Below are 17,256 nucleotides of genomic sequence, written 5' to 3' on the forward strand. Positions count from 1 at the left end.
CAACCACTATGTATTTCTAAAGAAGTCTTTCTTTGGTTAGATATTATGGTGAGACCTGGCTCTAAAGCTGCGGGTTGAGGGCAAATAAATAAGCACTTTATTTGAACTAAGAGCATAATGTAAACACAATATAAACACAATAACATGAGATGTAGTAGTCAGTACAGTAAGTAGTGAGGATGTGTGCGTGTGTGGTGTTGAATTAATCAAGCAAAGATGTGTGGAAGAGACGAGCTCCCCTCTGAGGAAAGGACAGGTTTTTCAGCAGAGGAATCAACAGACCCTCTTCCTCCAGCTACCTGCTGCGTCATAGAAATAGAACACTTAGAAAAAAGGTAAAAGAGCCAGATAAGTGTCACAACTGGTTTCATAAATTCTGCCTTTATTTGAAGCAACAGTCTGAACTTTGTACTAATGTCCCATGGAAACAAGGATCAAAGATGCTCCCAGTCATAGAACAAACAATACTATTCTGGACTAGACCTAAGTTACAACCAGGCACACCTTTAACGTACAACCATACATACTGTACACTGGAGTGTGTGTTGTTTTTCACTTAGAGAAGTGAATCTTCAGAAGTTAGAAGTTTCCCACAGCAGAAGAAAGAGAGGCAGCGGTAAACAGCCTCAACATGAAAGTGTGTCACACTTTTATCTTGTTCTTCATTCTCAGTGAGTACTTTCACTTCTCTCATTTTAATTAAATTTGTCTTTTTTAGATGATATAGATTTTATTGCCTAAAAGGGGTAATTTGTTTCCACACAATGTGCATTATGTGAGCCTCCAGAACACAGATACATGCAGAAGTGGAGGGAGTACTCAGTTCCTTTACTTAGAAAGAAGTACCAATACTACATTGTAAAAACTACTCAGGCCAGACATTACAGGAGAATAAGGCCCTTGAAAGTTCCCCAGTTGATTAGTTTCTGAAATATTTTGTTTATATGTATGTGCAAATTAGGTATTATCTAAATAAAAATAAAGGTCCAAACTCTTCTTTCATTTTAGTGACATATTATAGTAAAAAGTTTTATAAAGGGAATTTTGGATATCTGTTTTTATCACTCAATAAATCTGAAAATACTCTCAGTCATAACGAATAAAATTTCACCATATTTTTAAGAACAAAATGTTATACAAATTAGGCTATGATGATACATAAACAACCACCTGTGTAAAAAGCTTTAGAATATAGAGAATAAAATTGGAGGGGAGGTTTCAAAAAAATAATTTTGAGAAAATGGATTTTAAAGATATGTAGTGTAAATTTCTAGACATTTTGCAAAGAACTACAACGGAGTATGTATTTTTTTTTTACAACTTTCACAAGTTGTCACTGCAGACACAACCGAGACTGTTAGTGGGGAAAAGACCTTGGTACCTTTTTTTTTATATTCACTTTTTCCTCTGTTTTTGGCTTTGATGAATTCGGACAATGTCTGCAGTTTGCTCGAATTATAAAAGTCTCAAATATACCTCACCAAAGGAAAATGGATGATGTTTTTTCCGTTTATGAACAAAACAAGCCACTGGACTTCTGAAGTTAAAGACGTTAAAGACACTTTGATGAAGTTCGATGCAGCACTGTTTAGCAGTCTGACACAAACTGACAGTTGGATGTGGTAAGAAGTTTAGCAATGTGCCAGTAAAAACAGAAAAGAAGAAGTAAACAATGCAGGATTAAACATATTATTAGACAAACTAAGAATAAAGAAAAAAAAGAAAGGCAATCGCAAGTACTGCATAAAAACTATGGCCTTTAAAGATGGCACACACGTGTGCAAACAGCAGGAAGAAGCACAACATGTAATGGAATGAATGTAATTTTAAGTTGAAAGTTACAAAGATTCAAAACGTAATTATAAAGTCAAATTAGCGAGTACAGTAAGACCTCAGCAGCCTCCCACTGACGTCCACACTGAATCAGGATTTTAGCTCAGAAAACAGCAGCTTTAAAGAGCAGCCACAAAAATAACCTGAGGTAATTGTTTGATTTTCACACATTGCACAAAAGCTTTTTCTCTATTCCTAAATCCTAAGACAGAAATGAGCCTTTTACTTGTTCTGTTCCCTTTTTTGTTTGGACCCAGTCTTTGTTATGCGGCCTGAGACACAAATGAAAACTCTGCTTCATTGTTCAGCTAACTTTTTTTTTTGTGTTGTTTAGTTATTTTTTGGATGAAGCAACTGATGACAGGAAAGAGTGTCGACATATCATCAAAAATGTATTTCTAAACTACCGGCAACTTTTCTTGAGTGTTACTTTTGACTATGGCAAACACTGAAGTTTAACATACAGTTAATGTTTCAGATTTAAAGTGATTTCAAGGTTTTTATTCAAAAAAGTACACAGATGACCCAGAGTTGGAAAATAATAAAATAATAATAAAAAGCAACTTACTTCATTGCTCTTTTTAAAAAGTTGCTTTGTCTAGTTACTCGCCAAAAAATGCTTTTTTCTGTTAAAAGTGTGTTAGATATAAAAAAATATAACATCACATTTTATTTTCAAAAGAAGTAAGTGACGTTTTGCCTTTTTAAGAAACAGGAACCAGATATGTGATTATATCTTAAGCCACAAGCTTCCGTTGTTGAGAGGAGAAAATCCTCCCACTGTATGTTTAAATGTTGACAGTGAGAGAGAGGAAAGAATGAGGCACTTAGATGTTTATGTTGAACAAGATACAAGGAAATAAACAGTTGACATAAAGCAGCAAACACACACACACACTTTCTGCGCAGAGGAAGGGCTGAGACTTTAAGTGGCTTTCCTGACAGCTTGCATGTGACAGATGGTATAATGTGCATTACCAGCAATAAGTCAGACCAAGTCGTAGAGTAAAACCTAATAATATCATATTTTGTACTTTTCATATTTGAGCAGTTGTGCAGTATTTCTTGTTTTTTTTTTCAGCAGTAGTGAGTTTGAGTAGTTACCAGAGGGCTCCAGTACAGAAGCGTGGGACACTTGGTTTCCTCCCTCAAGAAACAAGTTTCTGTCCGTGCATCTTTTATGCAAATACTCCCATTTTCAGGTATTTTACACATACAGGGATCTGTTTATGTTGAAATATTAATACCTCACTAGAGCGCTGGAACATGAGCTAGTGGTTCAAACAGCCTGCACCTTCTGCTGAAAGCTGAAGCCGATGTGGAAGTATAGGAGGATGCAGTTCCACCAGTCACCACTAGGCGCCGGCTACTTCTAATATGCGTCTTTGTTATTATTAACTACTATAAAGATGGCAAAACTTAAAGTCACAGTGAAACATAAGTTAGGATGTATTTTTCTTCACAATTTGTTAGTTAGTTTGTTAGTTAGTTAAGAGAGAGACTTAAACTTGCTTAATAGCAATTAAGCGACCTATTTTGGAGGTCAATGCTGATATTACTATTTAAAGGAAGGTAGGCAAGTTGTTTCTAAAACACTTGTCATATTTATTGAAACTGTCTTTATACACCACTGCATATTAAAAAGTTAGGTGCTCTGAAAAAGAGAGTATAACAACCGGCTGTCTGTAGTCCTCTCAGCGCTGCAGGAAACACAGCCATTCGTTCCATTCGTGTAGACTGCGGCGGTTTAGTTATTCACAACCTTGGTTTATTGTTATACTACTATACTTTACACCTAACGTTATCTTTACCTTGTATCTAATCTATTTGTGTGATTATCCTTGTTTGACTGAATGTTACTCTTTTACAAAATGTGGTGATGTAGTTATGAAAAAGACATATCAGTGTTAGTGTACATAAAGAACCCAAAGTATCTGCATTTCTGGTATATAAGCTACTTATTATATAGTTTGACATTGTACATAGCTAAATCTACGGTGTGAAAACCTTTTACTGTAATTGATGCTGTTATGCCATTATTTATTTTACCAGAAGTAAAACATCCTGTAGGAGTTAACCGGGGTGAAAGTAACACGGGACAAAAGTAACAAGGCGATTTTCTCAGAGCCCTTATTGCATTTGCAGTCCAAGCTGTGACAGCACCTTCAGCACGCAACCCTTGATAAAGCTGCCAAATATCAGGTGATTTCGTCATCGTTTCCCGCGGTAGTCTCCGGTTTATCAGGAGTCAGGAGTTCCTGTCGGGACGAAAGTACAGTGACCACAAGTTTTTATTTAGTCCCGCTGCTAATGTGGTGACTTTATCTGCATTGCAGCATGTATTGAAACATGTTTATGTTATATTATACCAACAAAATATGCCAAGAGTGAGGGCCAGTTTCTAGACATCTCTGTCAGAAACATCAGTCTCAGGGCAGCTGCTAAGTCGCATGGTATATCAAAGTCACTTTGCTCAGGTACTGCAGGAGGAGGGCAGAGACCAGTAGGGATAGGACCAGACCACCAGGGTACAGATCACATTCTAGAGTCTTCTCTGTGGACTAAGAGAAGAAGCTGCAGGCTTACATGAAGAGGGCAGCTGATATTTATTTTGGCATGTTGTCTAAGGAGGTCAGTAAGCTACAGTTGTTGCTCTTACTAAAACAATTTTAAAGTCATTACGAAATGTGAAATTTGTATTTGCTCTTAATAGCTTATTCGTTTTTACCTTATTTTTATTTACATTTAATCCATATTTAAAATTATGTTTAATTTTCCACTGTCTCTGAAGCTGCTGCAAAATGTTAATATCCCCAGTGCAGGACCAGTAAAGTGTCTTATTTTATGTTAATCATGTCAGGTTCATAAACAATGTCCATCTTACCATCTTACCCTGTTTTAGGTGCACACATTTGCAAATTTATATTATATTTATAATATATCCTTAATATAATATGAAATATTCTAAACAATTCAAGTTTGGGCTGTCAGCTTACTCTTGAAACTGAATATTTAAAATAAAAATGAAATTTAATTTTTTTAAGATAAAGGACAAAAGATGTTTGTAGTTACACATTAACAAAGTCACAGTCATGTTTATTTATTAAATACAAGGGTGGTAAATGCAATGGTGCAAAATACCACCTGATATTGATAGACCACACCTGTGAATTAGTGATCACAGCAAAAATATATCTCTGTCTGAAACCTTCTGAAAAACGGTACTTTCGCCCCCGCTCTCCCCTTTGTTTTATTTCTACTGTGCCCTCAGATCACCTGCAGATTTCATACCAGTACCAGTCTTCCAACGATCAAACGGACAATGCCGGCTGGCCTGGATTACAACCACCGTGTCCACAGTCCAGCCAGGAGAAAAGCATACATTTATAAGTGATGAGTCAAAAAATATCAAGCAGAATGAGGAATACAGATAGATGGTGGTGATTTATTGTTTTGATTTTATGTGAAAATGCTAATTACTGTAAAAAAGAACAATGTCAGGTGTTACAAACTTTTCACTAAGCCGATCTTCCTTTCTGTGTTATCAGGTACAGCAAGCTGTACAACAAAACAGTACTCATTGAAGGTGGAGAAGGACTACAGTTACATTGCAGACTTCCAGATCGCCATCCTCCTCCCTCGACGGTTGTTTACTACTGAGGAGATGCCTAGAAGCAGAACTAGGAGACCTGATGATCCCCGTCAACAGGGGGTTCAGTCAGGTTTCCCTGCCCCAACTGTGTTGCTAGATACAGCAAAACGTACAACAAAAAGTAACATGGTTGGTTTTGAAATGTGGTAATCATGTCAGAGAGGTGATTGTGATATATTTAATCATCTCCACAGCAACGATACGATACATGCAAAGTCTGAACTGTCTTCATAATCAGTCAAGATACGTCCGCACACACCCTGTCTATTCCTGTATATACTTATTTTTAATGATGTTTAAAATGATCTATATGTGATAAAGGTTGTAGTTTTAGTAGTATATAATGCCAATAAACAAGTGTTATTGGCATTATACATATGGATGTCAATACTGCAGATATATTTAAAAAAATATTTTCCACCACTAATCTCCAATTTTGAATTGAATATTAAACTAACTACAGTTCAAACAGCAGTTGTTGTAAGATAAATCACATGACAAAAGCTGGACCTTTCCCACCACATGACAGCAGCAGCTGCTTTGTGTCCAATACAGTGCCAGGTTATCTGCAGAGTGTTCGCTTTACCAGCAGATGGCAACGTACACTTTGTCATCTGAAGCGGTGAAGTGAATCAAAGCCTCAATGGCTCAGACAGATTCAGAAAGTGACCTTGTTTAGTCCACTGGTTCCCAGCCTAGGGGTCAGGGCCCTCCTAGGGGTCATCCGATAAATCCGAGGCAACTGGAAACAACTCATGGACATTGGAAACATGATAAAGGGCCCCATCTAGACTTGCTGGTTCACAAAGGAGCTCAATCTGAAAATGTGATGGATTTTATAAGATTATCATGTGTTTTTTTTATGTAAAATCTTAATTTGAAAAGTAATTTTTAATTTAACTGCCAGATTAATCAAGTAAAAAAATCCAAAATAAACTCTTAATTCATTTAATTGTGAAAATATCAGGAGAGGTGCAAGAGGGAGGTCTGGCATGAGAGAGGCAGCTTGTAGAGCCAGAATATTTTCACTTATAACTCTATAAATAAAGGGTTGATATTGACCAAACCAGAGTTGGTGATTGATGGAACAGCGGAAAGACAAACCAAGAGTTTTATTTATGTTTCTGTTGAGTTTGAATAAAGTAAGATGATCTGCAAGGTATTTGTCAATGGAGTCTTTGACGGGAGCGATACAACTGGTTCAGACATTTTACATGTAATTGTAAAAGCTCACATTAGTTGGCTTTCTTTGTCAATAATGAATCAAAATGAGTCTCCCTAAATTCTTTAATGTGATTCCTCATAATGTTTCCCACCAGAAAATGCACCAACAGTTTATCAGTGCGTCATGAGGCGGGTGCTGAGCAGGCATTGAGAGGTTACTGTGTGCTTTGATTTACTGTAAAAAAGAAAACACTTCTGTAAATCACATGCAGGAGCACGCGCAGTGATGGAACAGAAAAGCCGGAGTTAAGATTATGTGTTTTTCATAAGCAGCATACCTTTCTCATCACCGACAGCGTTCTCTTACAGAGGTGTTTTCTACAGAGAAAGTTTATTCTCTGAATATGTCCATGTTGTACGTGTTAAGCTACTTGTTGCACCCATTGGTTATTTTTAACCAAGCTAGCAGCGTCTGTTGGTCGGTCCCCCTCTGTAGTCCAGACTAAAACAATCTCTTCCTCTTTTGGATGGATGGATAGAATTTGGTTCAGACATTCATCTTCCCTTGGGATCACCTTCGTAACTTCCTTTCCAGCGCCATCAACAGATCAAAATTATATGTCTTTGGTTTATGATGACCAAATATCCGAAAACTGACATTCCCATCAGCAGTAATTTGTTTTCTAATAAGCAAACTTTAGCATGTTAACACGCTAATCATGGTAAATATTCTCAAATTTTAAATATACTCAAAGCATCTCTGTGTCTAAGTACAGCCTCACAGAGCAGCTTTCATGACTTCAGACTAGTAATGTTATGTGAGTGATATTGATTGCAACAAATCTGCATTCATTCAAATATTATGAGTATATTAAGAGTTAAACTAAGTTGCTTTTAAACAGGCTGGATGAGGAAAGTTTGGCATTTTGCGAAACACACGTTTACACTGGCATTATTTTGTATTAAACACAGAAGACAGCATGTTAATCTTTGAAGGGGCATTATGGAGTTTAAACTCCCACTGCAACGTTACAATAATAGTTTTTTCAGCTGCAGGTCGAACTAATCCATGCTCGTTACATGATAACATTACATTTACTGCGTTTAGCCGGCGTGCTACATTGTTAGCTCGCCTGCTGCTTTCCAGTAACAATCTGTGTATCTTCCACCGGAGGCTCAGCAATGTCAGCACAGCTAAAAGTATTGGATGATAACGAAATGGTTAGTGAGCTGGACTGAAAACGAGACTGTCGTGAGACTTTATAACAGTTAGACCGCAGTAAGTAAATTTACTGTAATTTTAGGGCATGTTTTGTGGGTCACGTTAGTTACAGAGACTGAGAGGTGGAGAAGCTGTGTACCCGAGTATCGGTAAAACCACAATAAATCTAAGTTGAACTTTACGATCATAGACCTGCTGCCTGTCATAACAGAAGGACCAAATATCCAACCTCAACCTGTGACGGGAAGTGTTGCCAGATCCTGCTGATGATTTCCAGCCCAAAAACTGTTCAAAAACCGCCAAAACTCACACAAAACCGCCCAAAATATGTTATCAGTATTTATTTCAGTATTTTATCTTCCGCGTTTCCCTACCTACGTTACATTACATTTACATAGCCTACATACTAGAAATACACACCGGCAGCCGTAACATACATAAATAAACCGTTTTAGGTGCATTAGCGCCACCTGCTGGACTGGAGTGTTGCCCTCCTTATAGTTAATGACACCATCAAAACCTTACGGTGAAATGACTATATCCTACACACACTCGTTTGTACCTGTCTAGTACCGTGAGCAACGTGACTTTGAAGTGGGCGTTGCTCAGATAATGATGATTGATTGGATGGAGTACATGCACTTTTGAGTTTTGTTTCAAATTACCTATAAAATGCTACTTTTAAAAACCGCCAAATTGATCCCAAACCAGCCAAATTTTGTCCACCCACCCAAACAAATCTTGACCCGCATAATCAAATTCAAAAGCGGGAACCCGCCCAATCTGGCAAGACTGGTGACGGTTTGGGCGGTAAGGTGGGCTCCCTAACTATGATCAGCTATGCTGTCAACTTGAATGTGGAAACAGTTTCCAGAGACTGGATCACCTATTTACCATCCACTGATAACATTTTCTGCTTTGCCTGTACGTTACTAACAACCACGAAAAATTTTTGTTGTTGCTTTTTCTGACTGGAAACACCTCGATCATGTGAGAAAAGCACAGAACACTGTAAACACATGCTAGCCTTGCTTCGGCTCGGGACAGTGTGAACTAGTTACACAGCTGGAGGCAGAGAAGCGGTACTGGCGGGAGGTGCTCAAGCAGTGTGTGGCTGTCATTACGTTTTTTAAGTGAAAGAGGGTGGCCTTTCCGTGGCGACGATGATTTGATATTGTTGCTGCTGGTCCAGGAAAGCATTGTTTTACAATCATGTGGTGTAAATCCTGTATGATGGGGGATTTGTGCAGATGTTGATCAGTTTAAATGCTGAAGCACTGATTTTGGGGGCCGATGCCAATATTAAACTGAAAAAGAACCGACTTATAAGCTGATATTTTGATTTTGAAAATGATTTGGATAGAAGTCCCCTTTCCTGTTTAAACTACTAACACCTACTTAGAACAGGCCGAAACTGAAAGCTGTTATGGATGTGGACTAGAAATGGAAAGGCTCTAAAACATACCATCTATGATATTCTTCAGACTCCAGGAGTAGATAAAAGTTTGTTGATAGGTCTATGTAGAGCACTGCTTTTAAGTTTTAACCAAGACACTGCGAACCAGTCCTTTGCTTCCTGGAAAAGTCTCAGACATCATGAATCAGAATCATGACAAGGTCTTTTTTGTATGATTGGAAGATATTCTCTGACCCATCTCTTCCGTTTCGTAGGATTAAATTAATGCCGTAACGTCATAAATAAACACTTTTTTTTGTGTGTGACTTTATAATTTACTCCGCTTGGTCTGACTGATGTCATACGGCAGTACAGGTAACATCAGTGTTCGCCTGAGAATGGGAAAGTGTCAGAAAGTGGCGGTTGAGGCCGAGGACACTATGGCGAGCAGTCCCACTGCAGCTTTCTGGTCAGTGTGTATGTAAATGCTTCGTATTTGTATAGCGTCTTTCTAGTCTTTTCACCACTCAAAGCACTTTTACACTACACTACATTCACTCACATTTATACACTGAGCCTAAGTGCTCAAACAGAAACTAACATTCACACACGACTTTTCCACCAGTGTGCAATTCAGGGTTCAGCATCTTGCCTAAGGACATTTCGACATGCAGCCTGGAAAGGGCAACCCGCTCTACCTCCTGAGCCACAGCCGCCCCGGGTATGAGGACCATGTCGGTGTGTTGGGGTTGCGCCGCCGTTGTAGTGTAACTTTACGTGAATGGAAACATCCGACAAGCTAACGCACATGAGACTACAACACCCAGATGCGCTGATCACCGGGACGAGGAAAAAACAAACCGGAACCCAACTCCTTATCCCCGCTGCTGTCAAGCCAATTAACACTTGTGGTGGGAAAAAGCGTGTTTAAATAAACAGCTCAAGTAAACAACTGTGAATTTTATTCAAGTCTTCTGCAGAAGGAACTCACAGGGACACATACACATCAGAGAGTATCATCCGAGTGAGCTCCAGTGTAACAGCTCATGCAGCTTTTATCTTAGTCTCAGGGTGGGAGTACTATCTCATCGAAGGAACATGGTGTCTTTCAGTGTTCCCTAGGGGATCTATAGAAAGACACCATGTCCAAGGTACATGTGGTGAGCCACTTAAAGTCCTGACCCCTCTGAACATATGTTAAAGCATCACACACATTTACCTAGTGGAGGCCCCTAGTGAGATTAGTTACATGGCAGTGTTTTAAAGATGGTTCTCACGAAATTCCCATTACCCACTATATTTCAAACAGCTTTAAGATGCAAAAACCGAACAGGATCAGTGAAGAAATTGGCATATTACATTACATTACCTAATCTAGCCAGGGTGTAACTAATTATAACAACTCATACTGCACAGTGTGTTTGTATTTTTGATTGAGTTCTTAGTGCACAAATGTTGGATTAATTTCATTGGTGTAATTTAGCTCAAAAAACAAGCTACTGAATGCTGCATTATATTCTGTTTGAATTGTCATCTGAATCACTTCATATAAATAAAGACAATTCTACCATAAATTGGTGCAGAAAATGTCTCTAGAACGCAGGAAATTAAGTGTTTAGTGCTCAAAATTTTCTAGGGGAGAACCTCCAGACCCCCTCTTTATATATTTCAGCATTGAATATTTGATCAAAATAGTGTTAAAATATTTTCTTGTCTTGTGAACCCAATTTTGTAAATTGTGCATGTGAGCTACATTTATTAATTTAGCTGACGCTTTTATCCAAAGTGACTTACAATTGCTATACATGTCAGAGGTGACACGCCTCTGGAGCAACTAGGGGTTAAGTGTCTTGCTCAAGGACACAATAGAAGATGTCTCACAATGGGAATGGAACCCATGTCTCCCACACCAAAGGTAAGCATCTTATCTACACGCCAAGACTTGTGTGTCCAAGCTCCTAGCTACACGGCTGGTTAGGCAAGTAAAAGTGACACCCCACCTTTTCACATTGGTTCGACCGAGTCTGGTATTATGCGGTCTTGAGGGAGATCTGCCATCTTCTGTTCTCCTACTTTGAACTGCATTCTTCTACAGAAAACACAGTTTCTGATTATTTTACGGGCCAAAGAGTTTGCAGAGGATATCCAGTATTTTTGTCCCAGTTTAGATAACATGTGATTTCTACCAGAATGGCCAATTTGGATGTGTATGTGTTTTAGAGTGATCTCAGATATGTGGGATTTCTTGGGCAAGATTATGGGATACTTAATGCTTACTTGCATGGCTGATCTGTTGATTCTTCCTCCCATTCTCAGGATACCTTTTTCTTTTGTTTTTATTAGGCTTTATTGTCCACCTTAGTGGAAATTTGTCTTTGACTTCTCTGAACAGATATACAACAGTGACACCACAGTTAAAATTAAATAAATAAATACACACAGTTAAGAGTACGACACCACCGTCAACATACAACAACAGAAAATGGAAAACAGCGCGGGCGATGGAAATAAAGTAGGTTACGACCTACAATAAACACATTTAAAAATGCTTTCAGTTTAAATTTAGTGCCTGTATGGCGTGGGGAATAAAAGATAAAAGAGAAGTTTCGATACGATCCGCTGAGATAAAAAGCAAAGGCATACAGGGCATTTTCAACATCAGATTTAACGTTGTTCCAATTAAAAACTTTGTCTATGTACGCATTTGAAATTTTTATCTCATCTTCAAAGTGAACTTTCAGAAGCCTCTGTGCCTCAGCATAACCTCTGTCTGGTTTCATGTGGAAGCAGCTTCTCAATAGCCCAATGGGTTGGCCACTAGTGTACTGTTCAAGTTAATAAAGTTTGTCTTATCACTATAAGTTTATTTTCAATACCATGCTTAAATGCAAAAATAAATGTTTGGAAACTTAAGGGGTCCCCATCAAACATGGGATTTGTCTAGAGTGAGGATTGTTTATGCTGTAACATTAGTAGATCTGCAGTGTCACCTTGCCTCTGGATTACATTGAATAATTTAGTACTGTGATTACTTGAGCTGGATTCTTCAGAAGAGTCACTGTCCTGCTGATTTTGTGTTAGCTGCTGCTGATTTTGATCTAGCTCAGAGGCATTCTTCATCTTCATCTTTCCAGTTTTGCTTGTAGTCCGTTCTTTTCCACTTCAACTCCATGTTTCTCCTTTAATGCAGACGTGTGCCGGGAGAGCAGCCCTCTCTGAGGCTAATTTAAGATGAGCTGAGGATATTGGTGAAGATGTGGTTGATTGTTTAGACTGTTTTGAACATTTGGATTTGTTGGATTGTTTAGACACATTGGAAATACTGACATGAGGCTCAACAAGCATTTGAGGATCGTGAGAAGACGTTTTTCATGAATCCGCTTCCTTGAATCATTTTTCAAATGTCTCCATTTTAGGCTCATACCAGTCCACTCTCTCATTTTCCTTAATTCCATCAGGCAAAAGCATTTGAACAGCAGCATTAGTGTCCTTAAATTCGTTTAGCATCCCTTTTAATTGTTCCACCCCATTAAACACCTTTTCGGTATTTCCACCGTCTCCAAGTAGTGATTTGAGCTCATTAGTTATGTGTGTGCACGCACCCAGTCTCCCCCTGTGACCTCTGAGAGTTTTTAGCTCCTTTTCCTCTGTGTTACTGTTCTTAGACGTCATGGTTCTTTGATCCGATCACAGTTTATCAAAGTCTTTTGTTTCCATCAGCATTTTAATTCAGATGTTGATTTTTAACGTTTCACTCGGCTCCATCTTTCCATTTAGAAACATTCCGACATTTTATCCCGTTCTTTTCATTGTTCATCTTTTAAAGTTTGTTTATAGTTCCTCAACTTTCTTCCATGAAGTAATTTACTCACGGGCTTGAGTCGGTTACCTTGTTCACAGGGCATCTGTAGACTGGGGAATCAGCTGATTATGCTCCGTCCAGTGCGTCCTTCTTTCATTGTCACAGCTCCAAAAACGTCCAAACAGCGGTTCTTCCAGCAGCTCCGAAGTCTTTGACTTTGTCTTGTCCATTTTCAATTTAAAACCGCTGTGCCAGGTTACAGGGCTCTACGTCTGACTCTCACGTTTAAGTGATCAAAATATAAGAGTCGCTCATTTCCTTTGATTACAAAATTTAAAACAACAAAAATACTGTCAAACTAAATATGAGGTCATGACTTTAGTTTCTGCCCGTAGGTTCAGACCCAAAAGACCTCTTTAGACACACCTCTTCCTCTTTCCACAGCTGACTGAAACCTAAGTTAATCAGATCAGCTAAATACATGAGCAATCAATAAATCCAAAAGACTATTCTCAAAATAAATCATCTAAATTATAAAATAATTAAATATAAGAAATTGGCTTGATTTGCTAAAATCACTGAATTGACCCTGGGACAGACGTCCATATGGGAAAGGCCTTTAATTTCTTTTGCATTTCAAACAGTATGAATATTACTGGTATAGAAAATATTATATCAAATTAGTTTGATCTAGCTCTGACAGATGGCTTATGCACTTTTATTTTGTAGGAAGCAATGTAATGAAAACAAACCAAACAACACAGTGCAGGATGAGAGAAGTGTGGCAGAAGTTAGCAGACAGAGAGCAACGGACTTATTTTTTATGAAAAGCTGTTTTGATTCTTTTTATCGGTAATAAAAGAAGGGACACATTCGACTTAATGAGCGCTTCAAAGGTAATGGGAGTCTGCATTGTTTTCTCTTGTACCATGCTGGCTACACGGGTAAGAGTGGTTTTAAACATCCAAAGAACCAGAACTGTAAAAACCAAATCAGGGGTCTAGTGGAGACCTGCGTTTATTTATCAAAAATGTTTATCCACATGAGGCCAGTAAACGGGACAGACGGCTATTTGGGACTCGGCTGTTAATTGAAGTTTTACGGTAAATGTGAAGCAGCAAATGTTGTGATCAGACTGCAGCATCTTACAGGAAGTTCAGACAGTAACTATTGTTGTTCATCTTTTCAACAGCTCTGCAGGATGGAAACACTGGTCTCACCAATGACCAGATCACATCTGTCCATACAGGAACTGAAGGAGGACATATCAGAGTTACATGCCCCTTTTCTTCATATGGAAGCTCGATGTTCTTCTGCAAAGAACGTAAACCAGAGGACATCCTCACTGAAACAACTCGTGTCAGAGATCAGAGAGGCAGATACTTCATCAGATATGAAAGAGCAGGAAATGTTTCTGTGAGCATCACACAGCTGACCAGGTCTTTGTCATCAGCCCTCGAGAGCATCAAAATCGTTGTTGTGGATGGTGTTTCTTCAGACAAGAAATATTTTAAAGTAAGCTGCTGGCACATTTTGTTCTTTAATTTTTTGTCACTGCGAACTCAGATAAATACTCATTAAAGAGTCAAAAGTACTAATAAACTGTGACACACACACAGTTGACACACACAGTATGGTTTCTTGCTGTTTATGATGAATTAAATGGCTTACACAGTGCCAAAGTTGTAATGTTCATAATGTAATTGAATTATTTACCATGTCATGTCAAATTATCATATGTTCTAATAATGCAATATACAAAGTAGGTACACGGATGCTGGGCAGCTAGCTTATCTTGAGTAAGTCATTGTGTTAAATCTTATATTATTAGTACACTGATGTGGATTCTAAACAAAATAAAGAATGAAAAATGTAAAAAGCTGTTTTTGTCGTCCTGCCATGAATCATGCTGTCTGCAGATAACTGAAAAACACAGACATCACCAAAACAACACTGATGGCCTAGGCTATAAGAAGATCCTGAAACTGAGCTGCTGCACGGTGGCGGTTCTACAGGACAGGTTCCACTCAGAACAGGCCTCGCCATGGTCGACCAAAGAAGTTGAGTGCACGTGCTCAGCATCTCTTACGTAATCTTAAATGTATGTACAAATGAAAATACGTTTTAAATGCATCACTCCAAATGCAGAATACATTAAATCAAGTCATTTAAACACTCATCCTGCTCTCATTTCTTTCTGACGTTAAAAAGGAGAGAAAAGGCCTTCCTCCTGCTCCTTTAACCACAGATAAGGCTGCTTGTCTCTTCACAACTGTCACATTAGCAAATATGCCTTCTTTGCAGTTCAAAACAATAATTTTGACATCATCAGGGGATACGTATAGAGAATGTTATCTCAAAATACAAGTTTTAAAAATTATTACAGAATATTATAAACTCAGAATAATATAAATTTAAAGCTGAAAACTCCTCTTATCTTCACACCTCTTTTCACGCTTCCCTTCGTGTGAGCTACACGCACGCGTCCTCAGACGCCTTTTTTATTTATCTTAAGGGTTGAGTTGCCAGCAAGAGCGAACTTTCGCTTCCTCTTTACTGGGAATCAACATATATAATCTGAAATATGATCATGTACAACAGTAGGTCTCTGGAGGTTGAGCAAATGTCAGGGCAGAAGAGACTGCAGAGACACACTAAAACATAAAACTGTATTTAAAAAAAAAACGTCTTCCTCACTTCATCTCTGTACTCTTGCAATCCGAGCTAAGCAGTCAACAATTAATTAGTAAAGTTGAATTTAACATATTTGTCCAACAAAATATACTTGTGATTAAGATAATATTTATTAGTAGTTCTCACAGTATATTATATATAATGTACCACAATACAATTTATAAGTATTAGTAGGTTTAAATGCATATGTATCTATATGCTTGACTGTCCTTGATTGTGTATTTTCATATACATGTTACAGGTTATTTGCTGATTACTTGACTCTCTTTAATGCTGCAATATTTCAGTTATCTTTATTGTGAACTAGATGTACTTTAACTTCCTTATCATTAAGTTAAACCTAAAGAGTTGAAATAAATAAATAAAAATGTAGGTGCTACATCAATGTCTTTATTAATCTATAATGAATAAATAAAGCTGCAACCAAAGCTTATTTCCATTTTAAATTAAACTGTTCATCTGACTAATAGATCATTGTTTTGTTATTAAACGTCAGGACAAAGTAAATATTAGGTAGGACGTAAATAAAGTCACTGAGAGGTGGAGGTTTCAGTTGTTTTAAAGCATAAATTTTACGTATATAATTAGTCTTGACTGCAACTTTTCCTGTCATGTGTTTCTTCATTTACATATAACCCTGTTATTCTAAAATAAAGAGTTTTTATTTAATTTTGTTTTGTTATTTAAAGTAAATAAGATACCTTTATTCAGTTAATGGAAAAAGTACAAAAACATTTTTGTGTGGGACAGAAAGCCTACATTCGATGCTGCTGGAGGATATTTTGGTTTTGAGGTTTGAAAAAATAGAGAAGTTTGGGTATTGAGTGTGTGTTAACCAACACTTGAGATAAAAGCTAGGACAAGTAAGTCTCTTACTTACAGAAGCCCTAAGCGGCCATAGATTCAAATCTTTTTTTTTTTTTTACTCCGTTTTCCCGTGATAACGGGATAATTTTCTCATGATCTCGTGTTCAGTGAGACTGATTAGCTTAGTCAGCAGAGTATAAGATTCTTGGTCTTGACATTGTGCGTTCAATTCTCATAGAAGGCAAACTTTTTCATAATCCTCTTCAACAAAGTTCTTATGAAGATAAGTGATTCACATGCTCACAATTAATCACGTGCTGGATCGTGCGCATCCTGGCTATCCACATTCATCAACATATGGACATGGATCATTCCCAGGCAGAGGCAATTCATCTGCTTCTCATTCATGGGGATCCATTTAACTACACATTTCCTGGCAGCTATTTCAGAAACTTTGAAATACCCATCTGAAAATGTGTGATTGGATTCCCCTGAATCTCTTCATAACAACTTTGTTGAAGAGAATGTTAAAAAAAACACACACACAAAAAAAGAATAAGAGAAAATGCAAAGAGCTGGAGTCAAACCTGCAATCCAGCTCACTTCCAACTGAGCTAACCAGTGACTGCCAAGGACCATGAAATTATCGTAAAGAAATGCACCTGCTGTGTTCAGTTATGGTTCAT

This window comes from Micropterus salmoides, unplaced genomic scaffold, assembly GCF_014851395.1.
Source record: "Micropterus salmoides isolate LMB-PRFRI ecotype aquatic unplaced genomic scaffold, ASM1485139v1 Ms_hic_scaffold_16, whole genome shotgun sequence".
Lineage (NCBI taxonomy): Eukaryota > Metazoa > Chordata > Actinopteri > Centrarchiformes > Centrarchidae > Micropterus > Micropterus salmoides.